This window comes from Triticum urartu, chromosome 5 (assembly GCF_003073215.2).
Source record: "Triticum urartu cultivar G1812 chromosome 5, Tu2.1, whole genome shotgun sequence".
Classification (NCBI taxonomy): domain Eukaryota; kingdom Viridiplantae; phylum Streptophyta; class Magnoliopsida; order Poales; family Poaceae; genus Triticum; species Triticum urartu.
This window is the reverse complement of record NC_053026.1, coordinates 33,245,461-33,264,170: the sequence shown is the minus strand read 5'-3', so window position 1 is coordinate 33,264,170 and position 18,710 is coordinate 33,245,461. Positions and strand designations below refer to the sequence as shown.

Below are 18,710 nucleotides of genomic sequence, written 5' to 3'. Positions count from 1 at the left end.
CCCAGAATTGCTGTTTTTTGCCTGTTTTAGGGTTTCATAGAAAAGGAATATCAAACGGAGTCCAAACGGAATGAAACCTTCGGGGACGTGATTTTCTCACCAAATACAACTCAGGAGACTTGGACCCTACGTCAAGCCAACTAACAGGAGGCCACGAGGTAGGGGCGCGCCTGCCCCCCCCCCCAGCGCGCCCTCCGCCCTCATGGACCCCCTGTTGCTCCACCGACGTACTCCTTCCTCCTATATATATCCACGTACCCCCAAACGATCAGAACAGGAGCCAAAACCCTAATTCCACCGCCGTAACTTTCTGTTCCACGAGATCCCATCGTGGGGCCTATTCCGAAGCTCCGCCGGAGGGGGCATCGATCACGGAGGGCTTCTACATCAACACCATAGCCTCTCCGATGAAGTGTGAGTAGTTTACTTCAGACCTACGGGTCCATAGTTAGTAGCTAGATGGCTTCTTCTCTCTTTTTGGATCTCAATACAATGTTCTCCCCCTCTCTTGTGGAGATCTATTCGATGTAATCTTCTTTTTGCGGTGTGTTTGTTGAGACCGATGAATTGTGGGTTTATGATCAAGTCTATCTATGAATAATATTTGAATCTTCTCTGAATTCTTTTATGTATGATTGGTTATCTTTCAAGTCTCTTCGAATTATCAGTTTGGTTTGGCCTACTAGATTGATCTTTCTTGCAATGGGAGAAGTGCTTAGCTTTGGGTTCAATCTTGCGATGTCCTTTCCCGGTGATAGTAAGGGCAGCAAGGCACGTATTGTATTGTTGCCATCGAGGATAACAAGATGGGGTTTTCTTCATATTGCATGAGTCTATCCCTCTACATCATGTCATCTTGCTTAAGGCGTTACTCTGTTTTTAACTTAATACTCTAGATGCATGCTGGATAGCGGTCGATGAGTGGAGTAATAGTAGTAGATGCAGGCAGGAGTCGGTCTACTTGTCTCAGACGTGATGCCTATATACATGATCATACCTAGATATTCTCATAACTATGCTCAATTCTGTCAATTGCTCAACAGTAATTTGTTCACCCACCGTAGAATACTTATGCTCTCGAGAGAAGCCACTAGTGAAACCTATGGCCCCCGGGTCTATCTTTATCATATTAATCTCCTACTACTTAGTTATTTACTTTGCTATTTACTTTGCCTTTATTTTACTTTGCATCTTTATCATAAAAATGCCAAAAAATATTATCTTATCATATCTATCAGATCTCACTCTCGTAAGTGGCCCTATAGGGATTGACAACCCCTATTTGCGTTGGTTGCGAGGATTTATTTGTTTTGTGCAGGTACGAGGGACTCACGCGTAGCCTCCTACTGGATTGATACCTTGGTTCTCAAAAACTGAGGGAAATACTTATGCTACTTTGCTGCATCGTCACTTCCTCTTCGGGGAAAACCAACGTTGTGCTAAAAGAGATAGCATTATTTTGTGCAATATGTTTTGAGGGTTAGTCGTTCAACATCTAATTATACTTAGAGTGGAGATGTTTCTAGAAAATGGGGACTCTTCTGTTTATCCTCACACAATTGATGTTTCAAAATTCTGCTTTTTAAAATTGAAGCTGAGCCTCTCACAAATCCATAGCCCACTGAATCTTAGTAGTGACCCTTCCTCTTGTGTGATGTTTTTTGATGGGCTGGTCAGATGATGCTAAAACAAGATATTCCTGAGATTTTCTTTGAGGAATACAAAATCGAGCTTTTTAAAACTAATGGTTGGCCTGTGAGCCTGTCTAATGTTTTCTTTCTTCTAGTAGCCAATGCAAGAGACGTATTCTAAGTTTTAGTCCTCGTGGTTATTCTGATTCATATGACGTTTTGAATTCAAGCTTTTTTTATAATAGATGAACCGACTAGTATCAAACTTTATTTAACTTGCAATATTGGCTGCTAATATGTGTTGATACCTGCTCAGCTGCAGATCTTCCTACCCAAGCTGACACTGCTGCCTCGTCTTCCCCTAGCACTAAGAGAGGTTTAGTTGAAGCTTGTTGCCTTCTGTTAGCTATTGCAGCAGATTTGTGAGTTGTAGAGGAATTGATGCACTGTCATTTACCATAGGTTTTGAACTTGTAAATTCATATCCCCCTGCGGAGTGTTAAAAAAACATGTAAATTTAAATACTAGTTTTGAATTCAGTTTGTTCAGTGAAAGATCAATGTATTTCGTGTGCATTGGCCATCTTGCAATGCTGGCATTTTGCTGTGGGACTTTTGAAGGAAATATTCCCTAGAGGCAATAATAAAGTTATTATTTATTTCCATAAATGTTTATTATTCATGCTAGAATTGTATTAACTGGAAACATAATACATGTGTGAATACATAGACAAACAGAGTGTCACTAGTATGCCTCTACTTGACTAGCTCGTTGATCAAAGATGGTTAAGTTTCCTAACCATAGACATGAGTTGTCATTTGATTAACGGGATCACATCATTAGGAGAATGATGTGACTGACTTGACCCATTCCGTTAGCTTAGCACTTGATCGTTTAGTTTGTTGCTATTGCTTTCTTCATGACTTATACATGTTCCTATGACTATGAGATTATGCAACTCCCGTTTACCGGAGGAACACATTGTGTTCCACCAAACGTCACAACGTAACTGGGTGATTATAAAGGTGCTCTACAGGTGTGTCCAAAGGTACTTGTTGGGTTGGCGTATTTTGAGATTAGGATTTGTCACTCCGATTGTCGGAGAGGTATCTCTGGGCCCACTCGGTAATGCACATCACTATAAGCCTTGCAAGCATTGCAACTAATGAGTTAGTTGCGGGATGATGTATTAAGGAACGAGTAAAGAGACTTGCCGGTAACGAGATTGAACTAGGTATTGAGATACCAACGATCGAATCTCGGGCAAGTAACATACCGATGACAAAGGGAACAACGTATGTTGTTATGCGGTCTGACCGATAAAGATCTTCATAGAATATGTAGGAGCCAATATGGGCATCCAGGTCCCGCTATTGGTTATTGACCAGAGAGGTGTCTCGGTCATGTCTACATAGTTCTCGAACCTGTAGGGTCCGCACGCTTAACGTTCGTTGACGATATAGTACTATATGAGTTATGTATGTTGGTGACTGAATGTTGTTCGGAGTCCGGGATGAGATCACGGATGTGACGAGGAACTCCGGAATGGTCCGGAGATAAAGTTTGATATATGGGATAATAGAGTTTGGTCACCGGAAGGGTTCCGGAATTTACCAGAAGGGGTTTCGGATGTTTCCCGAAATGTTTGGATATGAGAACACTTTATTTGGGCCAAAGGGGAAAGCCCACAAGGTTTTTGGAAAGCGCAAAAGGAAGTTTTGCGGAGTCCAGGGGCCAGACGCCAGGGTCCCTGGCGTCTGGGTCCAGACGCCGGGAACCCTGGCGTCTGGCCCTGGACTCCGAGAAGGACTCTTGCCTTCCAGGTGAAACCGACTTTGTGGAGGCTTTTACTCCAAGTTTCGACCCCAAGGCTCAACATATAAATAGAGGGGTAGGGCTAGCACCCGAGAGACATCAAGAAACACCAAGCCGTGTGCTGGCAACCCCGTCCCCTCTAGTTTATCCTCCGTCCTAGTTTTCGTAGTGCTTAGGCGAAGCCCTGCGGAGATTGTTCTTCACCAACACCGTCACCACGCCGTCGTGCTGCCGGAACTCATCTACTACTTCGCCCCTCTTGCTGGATCAAGAAGGCGAGGACGTCACTGAGCCGAACGTGTGCAAAACTCGGAGATGCCGTGCTTTCGGTACTTGGATCGGTCGGATCGTGAAGACATACGACTACATCAACCGCATTGATATAACGCTTCCGTGAACGGTCTACGGGGGTACGTAGACAACACTCTCCCCTCTCGTTGCTATGCATCACCATGATCTTGCGTGTGCGTAGGAAAATTTTGAAATTACTACGTTCCCCAACAGTGGCATCCGAGCAAGGTTTTATGCATAGATGTCATATGCACGAGTAGAACACAAGTGAGTTGTGGGTGATATAAGTCATACTTCTTACCAGCATGTCATACTTTGGTTCGGCGGTATTGTTGGATGAAGCGACCTGGACCGGCATTACGCGTACGGTTACGCGAGACTGGTTCTACCGACGTGCTTTGCACATAGGTGGCTGGCAGGTGTCAGTTTCTCCAACTTTAGTTGAACCGAGTGTGGCTACGCCCGGTCCTTGCGAAGGTCAAAACAGCACCAACTTGACAAACTATCATTGTGGTTTTGATGCGTAGGTAAGAACGGTTCTTGCTAAGCCCGTAGCAGCCATGTAAAATTTGCAACAACAAAGTACAGGACGTCTAACTTGTTTTTTGTAGGGCATGTTGTGATGTGATATGGTCAAGACATGATGCTAAATTTTATTGTATGAGATGATCATGTTTTGTAACCGAGTTATCGGCAACTGGCAGGAGCCATATGGTTGTCGCTTTATTGTATGCAATACAATCGCCCTGTAATGCTTTACTTTATCACTAAGCGGTAGCGATAGTCCTGGAATCATAAGATTGGCGAGATGACAACGATGCTACGATGGAGATCAAGGTGTCGCGCCGGTGACGATGGTGATCATGAAGGTGCTTCGGAGATGGAGATCACAAGCACAAGATGATGATGGCAATATCATATCACTTATATTGATTGCAAGTGATGTTTATCTTTTATGCATCTTATCTTGCTTTGATTGACGGTAGCATTATAAGATGACCCCTCACTAAATTATCAAAGTATAAGTGTTCTCCCTAAGTATGCACCGTTGCGAAAGTTCTTCATGCTGAGACACCACGTGATGATCGGGTGTGATATGCTCTATGTTCAAATACAACGGGTGCAAAATAGTTGCACATGTGGAATACTCAGGTTAAACTTGACGAGCCTAGCATATAACAGATATGGCCTAGGAACACGGAGACTGTAAGGTCGAGCGTGAATCATATAGTAGATATGATCAACATAGTGATGTTCACCGTTGATACTACTCCATCTCATGTGATGATCGGACATGGTTGAGTTGATATGGATCACGTGATCACTTAGAGGATTAGAGAGGTGTCTATCTAAGTGGGAGTTCTTGAATAATATGATTAAATTGAACTTAAATTTATCATGAAATTAGTACCTGATAGTATCTTGCTTGTATATGTTGATTGTAGATAGATGGCCTGTGTTATCGTTCCATTGAATTTTAATGCGTTCCTTGAGAAAGCAAAGTTGAAAGATGATGGTAGCAATTACACGGACTGGGTCCGTAACTTGAGGATTATCCTCATTGCTACACAGAAGAATTACGTCCTGGAAGCACCGCTAAGTGCCAAGCCTGCTGCAGGAGCAACACCAGATGTTATGAACGTCTGGCAGAGCAAAGCTGATGACTACTCGATAGTTCAGTGTGCCATGCTTTACGGCTTAGAACCGGGTCTTCAACGACGTTTTGAACGTCATGGAGCATATGAGATGTTCCAGGAGTTGAAATTAATATTTCAAGCAAACGCCCGGATTGAGAGATATGAAGTCTCCAATAAGTTCTATAGCTGCAAGATGGAGGAGAGTAGTTCTGTCAGTGAACATATACTCAAAATGTCTGGGTATCACAATCACTTGACTCAACTGGGAGTTAATCTTCTTGTTGATAGTGTCATTGACAGAGTTCTTCAATCACTGCCACCAAGCTACAAAAGCTTCGTGACGAACTATAATTTGCAAGGGATGAATAAGACTATTCCCGAGCTCTTCGTGATGCTAAAAGCCGCGGAGGTAGAAATCAAGAAGGAGCATCAAGTGTTGATGGTCAATAAGATGACCAGTTTCAAGAAAAAGGGCAAAGGGAAGAAGAAGGGGAACTTCAAGAAGAACAGCAAACAAGTTGCTGCTCAGGAGAAGAAACCCAAGTCTGGACCTAAGCCTGAGACTGAGTGCTTCTACTGCAAGCAGACTGGTCACTGGAAGCGGAACTGTCCCAAGTATTTGGCGGATAAGAAGGATGGCAAAGTGAACAAAGGTATATGTGATATACATGTTATTGATGTGTACCTTACTAATGCTCGCAGTAGCACCTGGGTATTTGATACTGGTTCTGTTGCTAACATTTGCAACTCGAAACAGGGGCTACGGATTAAGCGAAGATTGGCTAAGGACGAGGTGACGATGCACGTGGGAAATGGTTCCAAAGTCGATATGATCACGGTCGGCACGCTACCTCTACATCTACCTTCGGGATTAGTATTAGACCTAAATAATTGTTATTTGGTGCCAGCGTTTAGCATAAACATTATATCTGGATCTTGTTTGATGCGAGACGGTTATTCATTTAAATCAGAGAATAATGGTTGTTCTATTTATATGAGTAATATCTTTTATGGTCATGCACCCTTGAAGAGTGGTCTATTTTTGCTAAATCTCGATAGTGGTGATACACATATTCATAATATGGACGCCAAAAGATGCACAGTTGATAATGATAGTGCAACTTATTTGTTGCACTGGCGTTTAGGTCATATCGGAGTAAAGCGCATGAAGAAACTCCATACTGATGGACTTTTGGAACCACTTGATTATGAATCACTTGGTACTTGCGAACCGTACCTCATGGCAACAGATTTGTTGGAGATCATACATACAGATGTATGTGGTCCAATGAATGTTGATGCTCGTGGCGGATATCGTTATTTTCTCACCTTCACAGATGATTTAAGCAGATGTGGGTATATGTACTTAATGAAACATAAGTATGAAACATTTGAAAAGTTCAAAGAATTTCAGAGTGAAGTTGAAAATCATCGTAACAAGAAAATAAAGTATCTACGATCTAATCATAGAGGAGAATATTTGAGTTATGAGTTTGGTCTTCACTTGAAACAATGCGGAATAGTTTCACAACTCACGCCACCCGGAACACCACAGCGTAATGGTGTGTCCGAACGTCGTAATCGTACTTTACTAGATATGGTGCGATCTATGATGTCTCTTACTAATTTACCGCTATCATTTTGGGGATATGCTTTAGAGACGACCGCATTCACCTTAAATAGGGCACCATCGAAATCCGTTGAGACGACGCCTTATGAACTATGGTTTGGTAAGAAACCAAAGTTGTCATTTCTGAAAGTTTGGGGCTGCGATGCTTATGTGAAAAAGCTTCAACCTGATAAGCTCGAACCCAAATCGAAGAAATGTGTCTTCATAGGATACCCAAAGGAGACTGTTGGGTGCACCTTCTATCACAGATCCGAAGGCAAGACTTTTGTTGCTAAATTTGGAGTTTTTCTAGAGAAGGAGTTTCTCTCGAAATAAGTGAGTGGGAGGAAAGTAGAACTTGATGAGATAACTGTACCTTCTCCCTTATTGGAAAGTGGTTCATCACAGAAAATGGTTTCTGCGACACCTACACCAATTAGTGAGGAAGTTAATGATGATGATCATGAAACTTTAGATCAAGTTGTTACTGAACCTCGTAGGTCAACCAGAGTAAGATCCGCACCAGAGTGGTACGGTAATCCTGTTCTGGAAGTTATGTTACTAGACCATGACGAACCTACGAACTATGAAGAAGCGATGGTGAGCCCAGATTCCACAAAATGGCTTGAGGCCATGAAATCTGAGATGGGATCCATGTATGAGTACAAAGTGTGGACTTTGGTTGACTTGCCCGTTGATCAGCAAGCAATTGAGAATAAATGGATCTTCAAGAAGAAGACTGACGCTGACGGTAATGTTACTATCTATAAAGCTCGACTTGTTGCAAAAGGTTTTTGCACAAGTTCAAGGGATTGACTACGATGAGACCTTCTCACCCGTAGCGATGCTTAAGTCTGTCCGAATCATGTTAGCAATTGCCACATTTTATGATTATGAAATTTGGCAAATGGATGTCAAAACTGCATTCCTGAATGGATTTCTAGAAGAAGAGTTGTATATGATGTAACCGGAAGGTTTTGTCGATCCAAAGGGAGCTAACAAACTGTGCAAGCTCCAGCGATCCATTTATGAACTGGTGCAAGCCTCTCGGAGTTGGAATAAATGCTTTGATAGTGTGATCAAAGCATTTGGTTTTATACAGACTTTTGGAGAAGCCTGTATTTACAAGAAAGTGAGTGGGAGCTCTGTAGCATTTCTGATATTATATGTGGATGACATATTGCTAATTGGAAATGATATAGAATTTCTGGATAGCATAAAGGGATACTTGAATAAAAGTTTTTCTATGAAAGACCTCGGTGAAGCTTCTTACATATTGGGCACCAAGATCTATAGAAATAGATCAAGACACTTAATTGGACTTTCACAAAGCATATACCTTGACAAAGTTTTGAAAAAGTTCAAAATGGATCAAGCAAAGAAAGGGTTCTTGCCTGTGTTACAAGGTGTGAAGTTGAGTAAGACTCAATGCCCGACCACTGCAAAAGATAGATAGAATATGAAAGATGTTCCCTATGCTTTAGCCATAGGCTCTATCATGTATGCAATGCTGTGTACCAGACCTGATGTGTGCCTTGCTATAAGTCTAGCAAGGAGGTACCAAAGTAATCCAGGAGTGGATCACTGGACAGCGGTCAAGAACATCATGTAATACCTGAAAAGGACTAATGATATGTTTCTCGTTTATGGAGGTGACAAAGAGCTCATCGTAAATGGTTACTTTGACGCAAGCTTTGACACTGACATAGACGATTTTAAATCGCAAACCAGATACATGTTTATATTAAACGGTGGAGCTGTCAGTTGGTGCAGTTCTAAACAAAGCGTCGTGGCGGGATCTACGTGTGAAGCGGAGTACATAGCTGCTTCGGAAGCAACAAATGAAGGAGTCTGGATGAAGGAGTTCATATCCAATCTAGGTGCCATACCTAGTGCATCGGTTCCAATGAAAATCTTTTGTGACAATACTGGTGCAATTGCCTTGGCGAAGGAATCCAGATTTCACAAGAGAACCAAGCACATCAAGAGACGCTTCAATTCCATCCGGGATTTAGTCCAGGTGGGAGACATAGAAATTTGCAAGATACATACAGATCTGAATGTTGTAGACCCATTGACTAAGCCTCTTCCACAAGCAAAACATGATCAACACCAAGGCTCCATGGGTGTTAGAATCATTACTGTGTAATCTAGATTGTTGACTCTAGTGCAAGTGGGAGACTGAAGGAAATATGCCCTAGAGGCAATAATAAAGTTATTATTTATTTCCTTATTTCATGATAAATGTTTATTATTCATGCTAGAATTGTATGAACCGGAAACATAATACATGTGTGAATACATAGACAAACAGAGTGTCACTAGTATGCCTCTACTTGACTAGCTCGTTGATCAAAGATGGTTAAGTTTCCTAACCATAGACATGAGTTGTCATTTGATTAACGGGATCACATCATTAGGAGAATGATGTGATTGACTTGACCCATTCTGTTAGCTTAGCACTTGATCGTTTAGTTTGTTGCTATTGCTTTCTTCATGACTTATACATGTTCCTATGACTATGAGATTATGCAACTCCCGTTTACCGGAGGAACACTTTGTGTGCCACCAAACGTCACAACGTAACTGGGTGATTATAAAGGTGCTCTACAGGTGTGTCCAAAGGTACTTGTTGGGTTGGCGTATTTCGAGATTAGGATTTGTCACTCCGATTGTCGGAGAGGTATCTCTGGGCCCACTCGGTAATGCACATCACTATAGGCCTTGCAAGGATTGCAACTAATGAGTTAGTTGCGGGATGATGTATTACGGAACGAGTAAAGAGACTTGCCGGTAACGAGATTGAACTAGGTATTGAGATACCGACGATCGAATCTCGGGCAAGTAACATACCGATGACAAAGGGAACAACGTCTGTTGTTATGCGGTCTGACCGATAAAGATCTTCGTAGAATATGTAGGAGCCAATATGGGCATCCAGGTCCTGCTATTGGTTATTGACCAGAGAGGTGTCTCGGTCATGTCTACATAGTTCTCGACCCCGTAGGGTCCGCACGCTTAACGTTCGTTGACGATATAGTACTATATGAGTTATGTATGTTGGTGACCGAATGTTGTTCGGAGTCCGGGATGAGATCACGGACATGACGAGGAACTCCGGAATGGTCCGAAGATAAAGTTTGATATATGGTATAATAGTGTTTGGTCACCGGAAGGGTTCCGGAATTTACCGGAAGGGGTTCCGGATGTTTCCCGAAATGTTTGGGTACGAGAACACTTTATTTGGGCCAAAGGGGAAAGCCCACAAGGTTTCTGGAAAGTGCGAAAGGAAGTTTTGCGGAGTCTAGGGGCCAGACGCCAGGGTCCCTAGCGTCTAGGTCCAGACGCCGGGAACCCTGGCGTCTGGCCCTGGAGTCCGAGAAGGACTCTTGCCTTTCGGGTGAAACCGACTTTGTGGAGGCTTTTACTCCAATTTTCGACCCCAAGGCTCAACATATAAATAGAGGGGTAGGGCTAGCACCCAAGAGACATCAAGAAACACCAAGCCGTGTGCCGGCAACCCCGGCCCCTCTAGTTTATCCTCCGTCCAAGTTTTCGTAGTGCTTAGGCGAAGCCCTGCGGAGATTGTTCTTCACCAACACCGTCACCACGCCATCGTGCTGCCGGAACTCATCTACTACTTCGCCCCTCTTGCTGGATCGAGAGGACGTCACCGAGCCGAACGTGTGCAGAACTCGGAGGTGTTGTGCTTTCGGTACTTGGATCGGTCAGATCGTGAAGACGTACGACTACATCAACCGCGTTGATATAATGCTTCCGCGAACGCTCTACGAGGGTACGTAGACAACACTCTCCCCTCTCGTTGCTATGCATCACCATGATCTTGCGTGTCGGTAGGATTGAAATTACTATGTTCCCCAACAATCTTTGTCTGGTGTTTGATCAGGCTACACCACTTAGATTATTATGGTGTTGTGCAGAGGAAAGAGAGTAAAGAAAATCCAAGTTTTGCATGGTTTGATGTTGCTTAACATTTGGCCTGGTACAAATCTATCTACACAGAGAAATAAAGAGCATCCATGCATGCATATTACTCCACCCCAAATCCCAAAATGACGCACGTTCAATCAGGGCAACCTTGCTGCGAATGCTTTCCAGGATAGACTGAGGATCTGCCGTGTCTTCTAATTTCTCTGTTTCTCGTTTTAAAAATGCTCTAGATATTGGGTGAATCTGCAGTCAAGCAAAGATTACAGATTGATAGTAAATGGATCAAATTTTTCATTAAATGTGTCAAGCACCTAGATCTACTATAAATGGTTAAAAATCATTCTGCATAGAGAAACAATTCATGCATGCATCTTGCTACACCCCAAATCTCGTTAGATATTACACTTCTGCTGGGTTTGGAACAACTCTCAGGTGTACACTTCTGTATCTGCGTACCGCTCCAAACTCATTGGTTCTGTCGCCCTCTTCAGATTTGACAAGCCTAGGTCGAGCTAAGTGCCACTTCTTCATGTGGCTTTAGCTTCATGCAACAGTTGGCAGTGCGTGGAATTTCCCAAAATGGCGCCCGCAACCTCTGTACTATCTCTATGTGGCTACTTGTTGCAGATTAGTCAAATAATCCAGCTGTTGGGGAACGTAGTAATTTCAAAAAAATTCCTACGCACACGCAAGATCATGGTGATGCATAGCAACAAGAGGGGAGAGTGTTGTCCATGTACCCTCGTAGACTGAAAGCGGAAGCGTTAGCACAACTAGGTTGATGTAGTCGCACGTCCTCACGATCCGACTGATCAAGTACCGAACGTACGGCACCTCCGAGTTCAGCACATGTTCAGCCCGATGACGTCCCTTGAACTCCGATCCAGCCGAGTGTTGGGGGAGAGTTCCGTCAGCACGTCGGCGTGGTGACGATGATGATGTTCTACCAACGCGGGGCTTCGCCTAAGCACCGCTACAGTATTATCGAGGTGGACTATGGTGGAGGGGGGCAACACACACGGCTAAAAGATCAAAACGATCAATTGTTGTGTCTATGGGGTGCCCCCTGCCCCCGTATATAAAGGAGCAAGGGGGTGCGGTCGGCCAGGGAGAGGGGGTGCCAGGAGGAGTCCTACTCCCACCGGGAGTAGGACTTCCCCCCTTTCCTAGTTGGAATAGGATTCGGGAGAAGGAAAGAGAGATGGGAAGAAGGAAAGAGGGGTCGGCCCCCCTTGCCCTAAACCAAATCGGCTTGGGCCTTGGGGGGTGCCCCACACTCCCCTTGCTTCCCTCTATTTCCACTAAGGCCCATGTAGGCCCATTAAGCCCCCGGGGGTTCCGGTAACCTCCCGGTACTCCGGTAAAATCCCGATTTCACCCGGAACACTTCAGACATCCAAATATAGGCTTTCAATATATCAATCTTTATGTCTCGACCATTTCGAGAATCCTCGTCATGTCCTTGATCACATCCGGGTCTCCGAACAACCTTCGGTACATCTAAACATATAAACTCATAATATAACTGTCATCGTAAGCGTGCGGACCCTACGAGTTCGAGAACTATGTAGACATGACCGAGACACGTCTCCGGTCAATAACCAATAGCGGAACCTGGATGCTCATATTGGCTCCTACATATTCTATGAAGATCTTTATCGATCAAACCGCATAACAACATACGTTGTTCCCTTTGTCATCGGTATGTTACTTGCCCGAGATTCGATGTCGGTATCTCAATACCTAGTTCAATCTCGTTACCGGCAAGTCTCTTTACTCGTTCCGTAATACATCATCCTGCAACTAACTCATTAGTTGCAACCCTTGCAAGGCTTATAGTGATGTGCATTACCGAGTGGGCCCAGAGATACCTCTCCGACAATCGGAGTGACAAATCCTAATCTCGAAATACGCCAACCCAACAAGTACCTTTGGAGACACCTGTAGAGCACCATTATAATCACCCAATTATGTTGTGACGTTTGGTAGCACACAAAGTGTTCCTCCGATAAACGGGAGTTGCATAATCTCATAGTCATAGGAACATGTATAAGTCATGAAGAAAGCAATAGCAACAAACTAAACGATCAATTGCTAAGCTAACGAAATGGGTCAAGTCAATCACATCATTCTCCTAATGATGTGATCCCGTTAATCAAATGACAACCCATGTCAATGGTTAGGAAACTTAACCATCTTTGATCAACGAGCTAGTCAAGTAGAGGCATACTAGTGACACTCTGTTTGTCTTATGTATTCACACATGTATTATGTTTCCGGTTAATACAATTCTAGCATGAACAATAAACATTTATCATGATATAAGGAAATAAATAATAACTTTATTATTGTCTCTAGAGCATATTTCCTTCAGTCTCCCACTTGCACTAGAGTCAATAATCTAGATTACACAGTGATGATTCTAACACCCATGGAGCCTTGGTGCTGATCATGTTTTGCTCATGGAAGAGGCTTAGTCAATGGGTCTGCAACATTCAGATCCGTATGTATCTTGCAAATTTCTATGTCTCCCACCTGGACTAAATCCCCGGATGGAATTCAAGTGTCTCTTGATGTGCTTGGTTCTCTTGTGAAATCTGGATTCCTTCGCCAAGGCAATAGCTCCAGTATTGTCACAAAAGATTTTCATTGGACCCGATGCACTAGTTATGACACCTAGATCGGATATGAACTCCTTCATCCAGACTCCTTCATTTGCTGCTTCTGAAGCATCTATGTACTCTACTTCACATGTAGATCCCGCCACAACGCTTTATTTAGAACTGCACCAACTGACAGCTCCACCGTTCAATGTAAACACGTATCCGGTTTGCGATTTAGAATCATCCGGATCAGTGTCAAAGCTTGCATCAACGTAACCGTTTACAATGATCTCTTTGTCACCTCCATAAATGAGAAACATATCCTTAGTCCTTTTCAGTTGTTTCAGGATGTTTTTGACCGCTGTCCAGTGATCCACTCCTGGATTACTTTGGTACCTCCCTGCTAGACTTATCGCAAGGCACACATCAGGTCTGGTACACAACACTGCATACATGATAGAGCCTATGGTTGAAGCATAGGGAACATCTTTCATTTTCTCTCTATCTTCTGCAGTGGTCGGGCATTGAGTCTTACTCAACTTCACACCTTATAACACAGGCAAGAACCCTTTCTTTGCTTGATCCATTTTGAACTTCTTCAAAACTTTGTCAAGGTATGTGCTTTGTGGAAGTCCAATTAAGCATCTTGATCTATCTCTATAGATCTTGATGCCCAATATGTAAGCAGCTTCACCGAGGTCTTTCGTTGAAAAACTCTTATTCAAGTATCCCTTTGTGCTATCCAGAAATTCTATATCATTTCCAATCAACAATATGTCATCCACATATAATATTAGAAATGCTACAGAGCTCCCACTCACTTTCTTGTAAATACAGGCTTCTCCAAAAGTCTGTACAAAACCAAATGCTTTGATCACACTATCAAAGCGTTTATTCCAACTCCGAGAGGCTTGCACCAGTCCATAAATGGATCGCTAGAGCTTGCACACTTTGTTAGCTCCCTTTGGATCGACAAAACCTTCCGGTTGCATCATATACAACTCTTCTTCCAGAAATCCATTTAGGGATGCAGTTTTGACATCCATTTGCCAAATTTCATAATCATAAAATGCGGCAATTGATAACATGATTCAGACAGACTTAAGCATCGCTACGGGTGAGAAAGTCTCATCGTAGTCAATCCCTTGAACTTGTCGAAAACCTTTCGCAACAAGTCGAGCTTTGTAGACAGTAACATTACCGTCAGCGTTAATCTTCTTCTTGAAGATCCATTTATTCTCAATTGCTTGCCGATCATCGAGCAAGTCAACCAAAGTCCATACTTTGTTCTCATACATGGATCCCATCTCAGATTTCATGGCCTCAAGCCATTTTGCGGAATTTGGGCTCACCATCACTTCTTCATAGTTCATAGGTTCATCATGATCTAATAGCATGACTTCCAGAACAGGATTACCGTACCACACTGGTGCGGATCTTACTCTGGTTGATCTATGAGGTTCAATAACAACTTGATCTGAAGTTTCATGATCATCATCATTAACTTCCTCACTAATTGGTGTAGGTGTCGTAGAAACTGTTTTCTGTGATGAAATACTTTCTAATAAGGGAGCAGGTACGGTTACCTCATCAAGTTCTACTTTCCTCCCACTCACTTCTTTCAAGAGAAACTCCATCTCCAGAAATGTTCCGAATTTAGCGAAAAAAGTCTTGCCTTTGGATCTATGATAGAAGGTGTACCCAATAGTCTTCTTTGGGTATCCTATGAAGACACATTTCTCCGATTTAGGTTCGAGCTTATCAGGTTGAAGCTTTTTCACACAAGCATCGCAGCCCCAAACTTTAAGAAACGACAACTTTGGTTTCTTGCCAAACCACAGTTCATAAGGCGTCGTCTCAACGGATTTCGATGGTGCCCTATTTAACGTGAATGCGGCCGTCTCTAAAGCATAACCCCAAAACGATAGCGGTAAATCAGTAAGAGACATCATAGATCGCACCATATCTAGTAAAGTACAATTACGACGTTCGGACACACCATTACGTTGTGGTGTTCTGGGTGGCGTGAGTTGCGAAACTATTCCGCATTGTTTCAAATGAAGACCAAACTCATAACTCAAATATTCTCCTCCACGATCTGATCGTAGAAACTTTATTTTCTTGTTACGATGATTTTCAACTTCACTCTGAAATTCTTTGAACTTTTCAAATGTTTCAGACTTATATTTCATTAAGTAGATATACCCATATCTGCTTAAATCATCTGTGAAGGTGAGAAAATAACGATATCTGCCACGAGCTTTAATATTCATCGGACCACATACATCTGTATGTATGATCTCCGACAAATCTGTTGCTCTCTCCATAGTTCCAGAGAACGGTGCTTCAGTCATCTTGCCCATGAGGCACAGTTCGCAAGTACCAAGTGATTCATAATCAAGTGGTTCCAAAAGTCCATCAGTATGGAGTTTCTTCATGCGCTTTACACCGATCTGACCTAAACGGCAGTGCCACAAATAAGTTGCACTATCATTATCAACTCTGCATCTTTTGGTTTCAATATTTTGAATATGTGTATCACCACTATCGAGATTTAGAAAAAATAGACCACTATTCAAGGGTGCATGACCATAAAAGATATTACTCATATAAATAGGACAACCATTATTCTCTGATTTAAATGAATAACCGTCTCGCATCAAACAAGATCCAGATATAATGTTCATGCTCAACGCTGGCACCAAATAACAATTATTTAGGTCCAATACTAATCCCAAGGTAGATGTAGAGGTAGCGTGTCGACCGCGATCACATCGACTTTGGAACCATTTCCCACGCGCATCGTCACCTCGTCCTTAGCCAATCTTCGCTTAATCCGTAGCCCCTGTTTTGAGTTGCAAATATTAGCAACAGAACCAATATCAAATACTCAGGTGCTACTGCGAGCATTAGTAAGGTACACATCAATAACATATATATCACATATACCTTTGTTCACGTTGCCATCCTTCTTATCCGCCAAATACTTGGGCCAGTTCCGTGTAGCGACCTGACCCGAATGGATCACGTCTACTGTGCTACGGTGTCATCCCTGGATCAGTAATGCTGACACCACACAGTACATCGAGGTTTTATAACGGAGTTGCAATCACACACTTATTACATCGATGGCTCAAAAAGAACTTATTACAATAAATATGGCTGAAGGCCATCTAATAATGATAACAGCGGAAGACTTGGAAGATAAATGGGTCCATCAACTCCAGCGGCATCACTGAGTATAGGGCCACGACCTAAACGCACCTCAATCGTCGTCTGAAAAGTCTGCAACATTAACGTTGCAGCCCGAAAACGGGTCAGCACATGGAATATGCTGGCAAAGTAACACATAGAGAGTAATGGAATGAAACAGCTATACTATATGCATATATGGCTGGTGGAAAGCTCTATGGTTACAATTTTGCGTAAAGCCAATTTTTCCCTACTGCAAAGGAATAAATTTATTTAACTATTATGGTGGTTGTGAAACATTGAGAATGGTTGACAGCATTCTCAATCCCAATTAAAAGTAATTAAAACCCAACAACATTAATTAGAAGTAACATGTTGAGATTCACAATGATATTCAAGTACTAGATACTCAAGTTGTCCATAACCGGGGACACGGCTAATCATGATTAGTTTGTACACTCTGCAGAGGTTTGCGCACTTTTCCCCACATGACTCGATCGCCTCCGTTTGTTCTCGCACTACACGGTGTTTGAGAAACGGATGACCGAGACATAGTCTTTCAGAAGCGCTAGCACCTTACATGTGGGGTAGACCGTACCACCTACAACCCCTACATCTGCTAGTCCACCCCGTAAGAGTTCGACAACTTAGTCAACTATGCCAGAGCCCATAATGGCTTGTGGCTGCACACGGAAGTTTCTAGCATGAAAGATCTTATGATCCCTTTGAGCCTGGGTGGCGGTCCAAAAAAAAACAGGCAAGTCCTGATAGACATCAGGTGCCTCAATCCACCCAGATGTGTGTTTAAGTTGCCACCTTAGATAAACCATTAAAATTATCAACTCACATCTGTCATGGATATCACTCACCCAATCCACGTCTACTAGCATAGCATGGCATAATAAGCAAAACGTAGAAGTAACTCCCAAAGGTTTCATAGTAATACAGGTGATAGGTACTACCTCATCTACTTCCCATCCCACAATTTAATTAGATCCTAATCATGCAATTTGAGAGGATTGATCTAATGCAATAAAACATGGGTTGTAGAAAAGGTATGATCAAAGTGTTACTTGCCTTGCTGATGATCCGCGAGTCCTAGGGTTTCGAAGTAACAAGCGGTGCAATCCGGGTAATCTATCGCAGACAAACAACAAGCATACAATAAGTACTCATCTAATGCACAGGTAAAACTCGAACAAGAGAACGAACCAGAAAGTTCAATTTAAGAACTCCGGTTGCAAAGAAAGAACGAACCGAACAAAGAAACGGAAAACAAACGGCGGAAGAAAACAACTCGGTTCTAGCAAGTTGAAACTAGGTCAAATTTTACCGGGGCAAAAACTTGTTTAAGTTGATTAGACGGAACGGCGGTTTCGAAACGAAACTCCAGGCGCTTGAATCACATGATTCCGATAAACGAGCGATAAGAAAGACTAGAAAGAAGATCGGATCTGAGATCGCGATCGCGGAAAAGACGCGCAATAAATCCGACGAGAAGAAAAAGAAGAACGGTTAAACGAACAGACGTTCGTTAACCTAGAAGAATCCGGTGATCACGTTCGTTAAGACGAACGGTCCGGCGAACGGTCCAAAAGCAACTAAATCGGAGAAGAAAACGAATCCGATCTAGGGTTTCGGAGAAGAAAACCGAAACGAAAAACCGATCTAGAACACCGGAACGGTTTGGCGAGGAACCGGAAAGAAAACGAATCGGAAAAGAAGAATCAGAACGATTAGAAGAAAACGATCCGATGAAAAGAATAGATGTAGCGCGGGGCTACCTCCGGCGAGGTCTCCGGCGAGGGGCTCCGGCGGCGTGGGCGTGGGGCGGCGCGGCAAGGTGCGGCGGCGGCTAGGTGCGGCGGCGGCGGCTAAGGCGGCGGCGGCGGCGTAGGGCGCGGGCGGCGGCTTAGGGCGCGGGGTGCGGTGGAGTGCTTGGGGTTGAGGCTTGGAATTTGATGTGTTTAGAGGGGGGGTG

General features: G+C 43.2%; 1 non-coding gene across 1 annotated transcript; it reads left to right on the top strand.

Annotated features, from left to right (window-relative positions):
• The first annotated feature begins 1,672 nt into the window (after nt 1-1,672).
• Nucleotides 1,673-1,750, top strand: LOC125511713. The gene has a single exon (XR_007285071.1). It is a non-coding gene; the product is annotated as a small nucleolar RNA SNORD36 (small nucleolar RNA).
• The last annotated feature ends 16,960 nt before the right edge of the window (nt 1,751-18,710 follow it).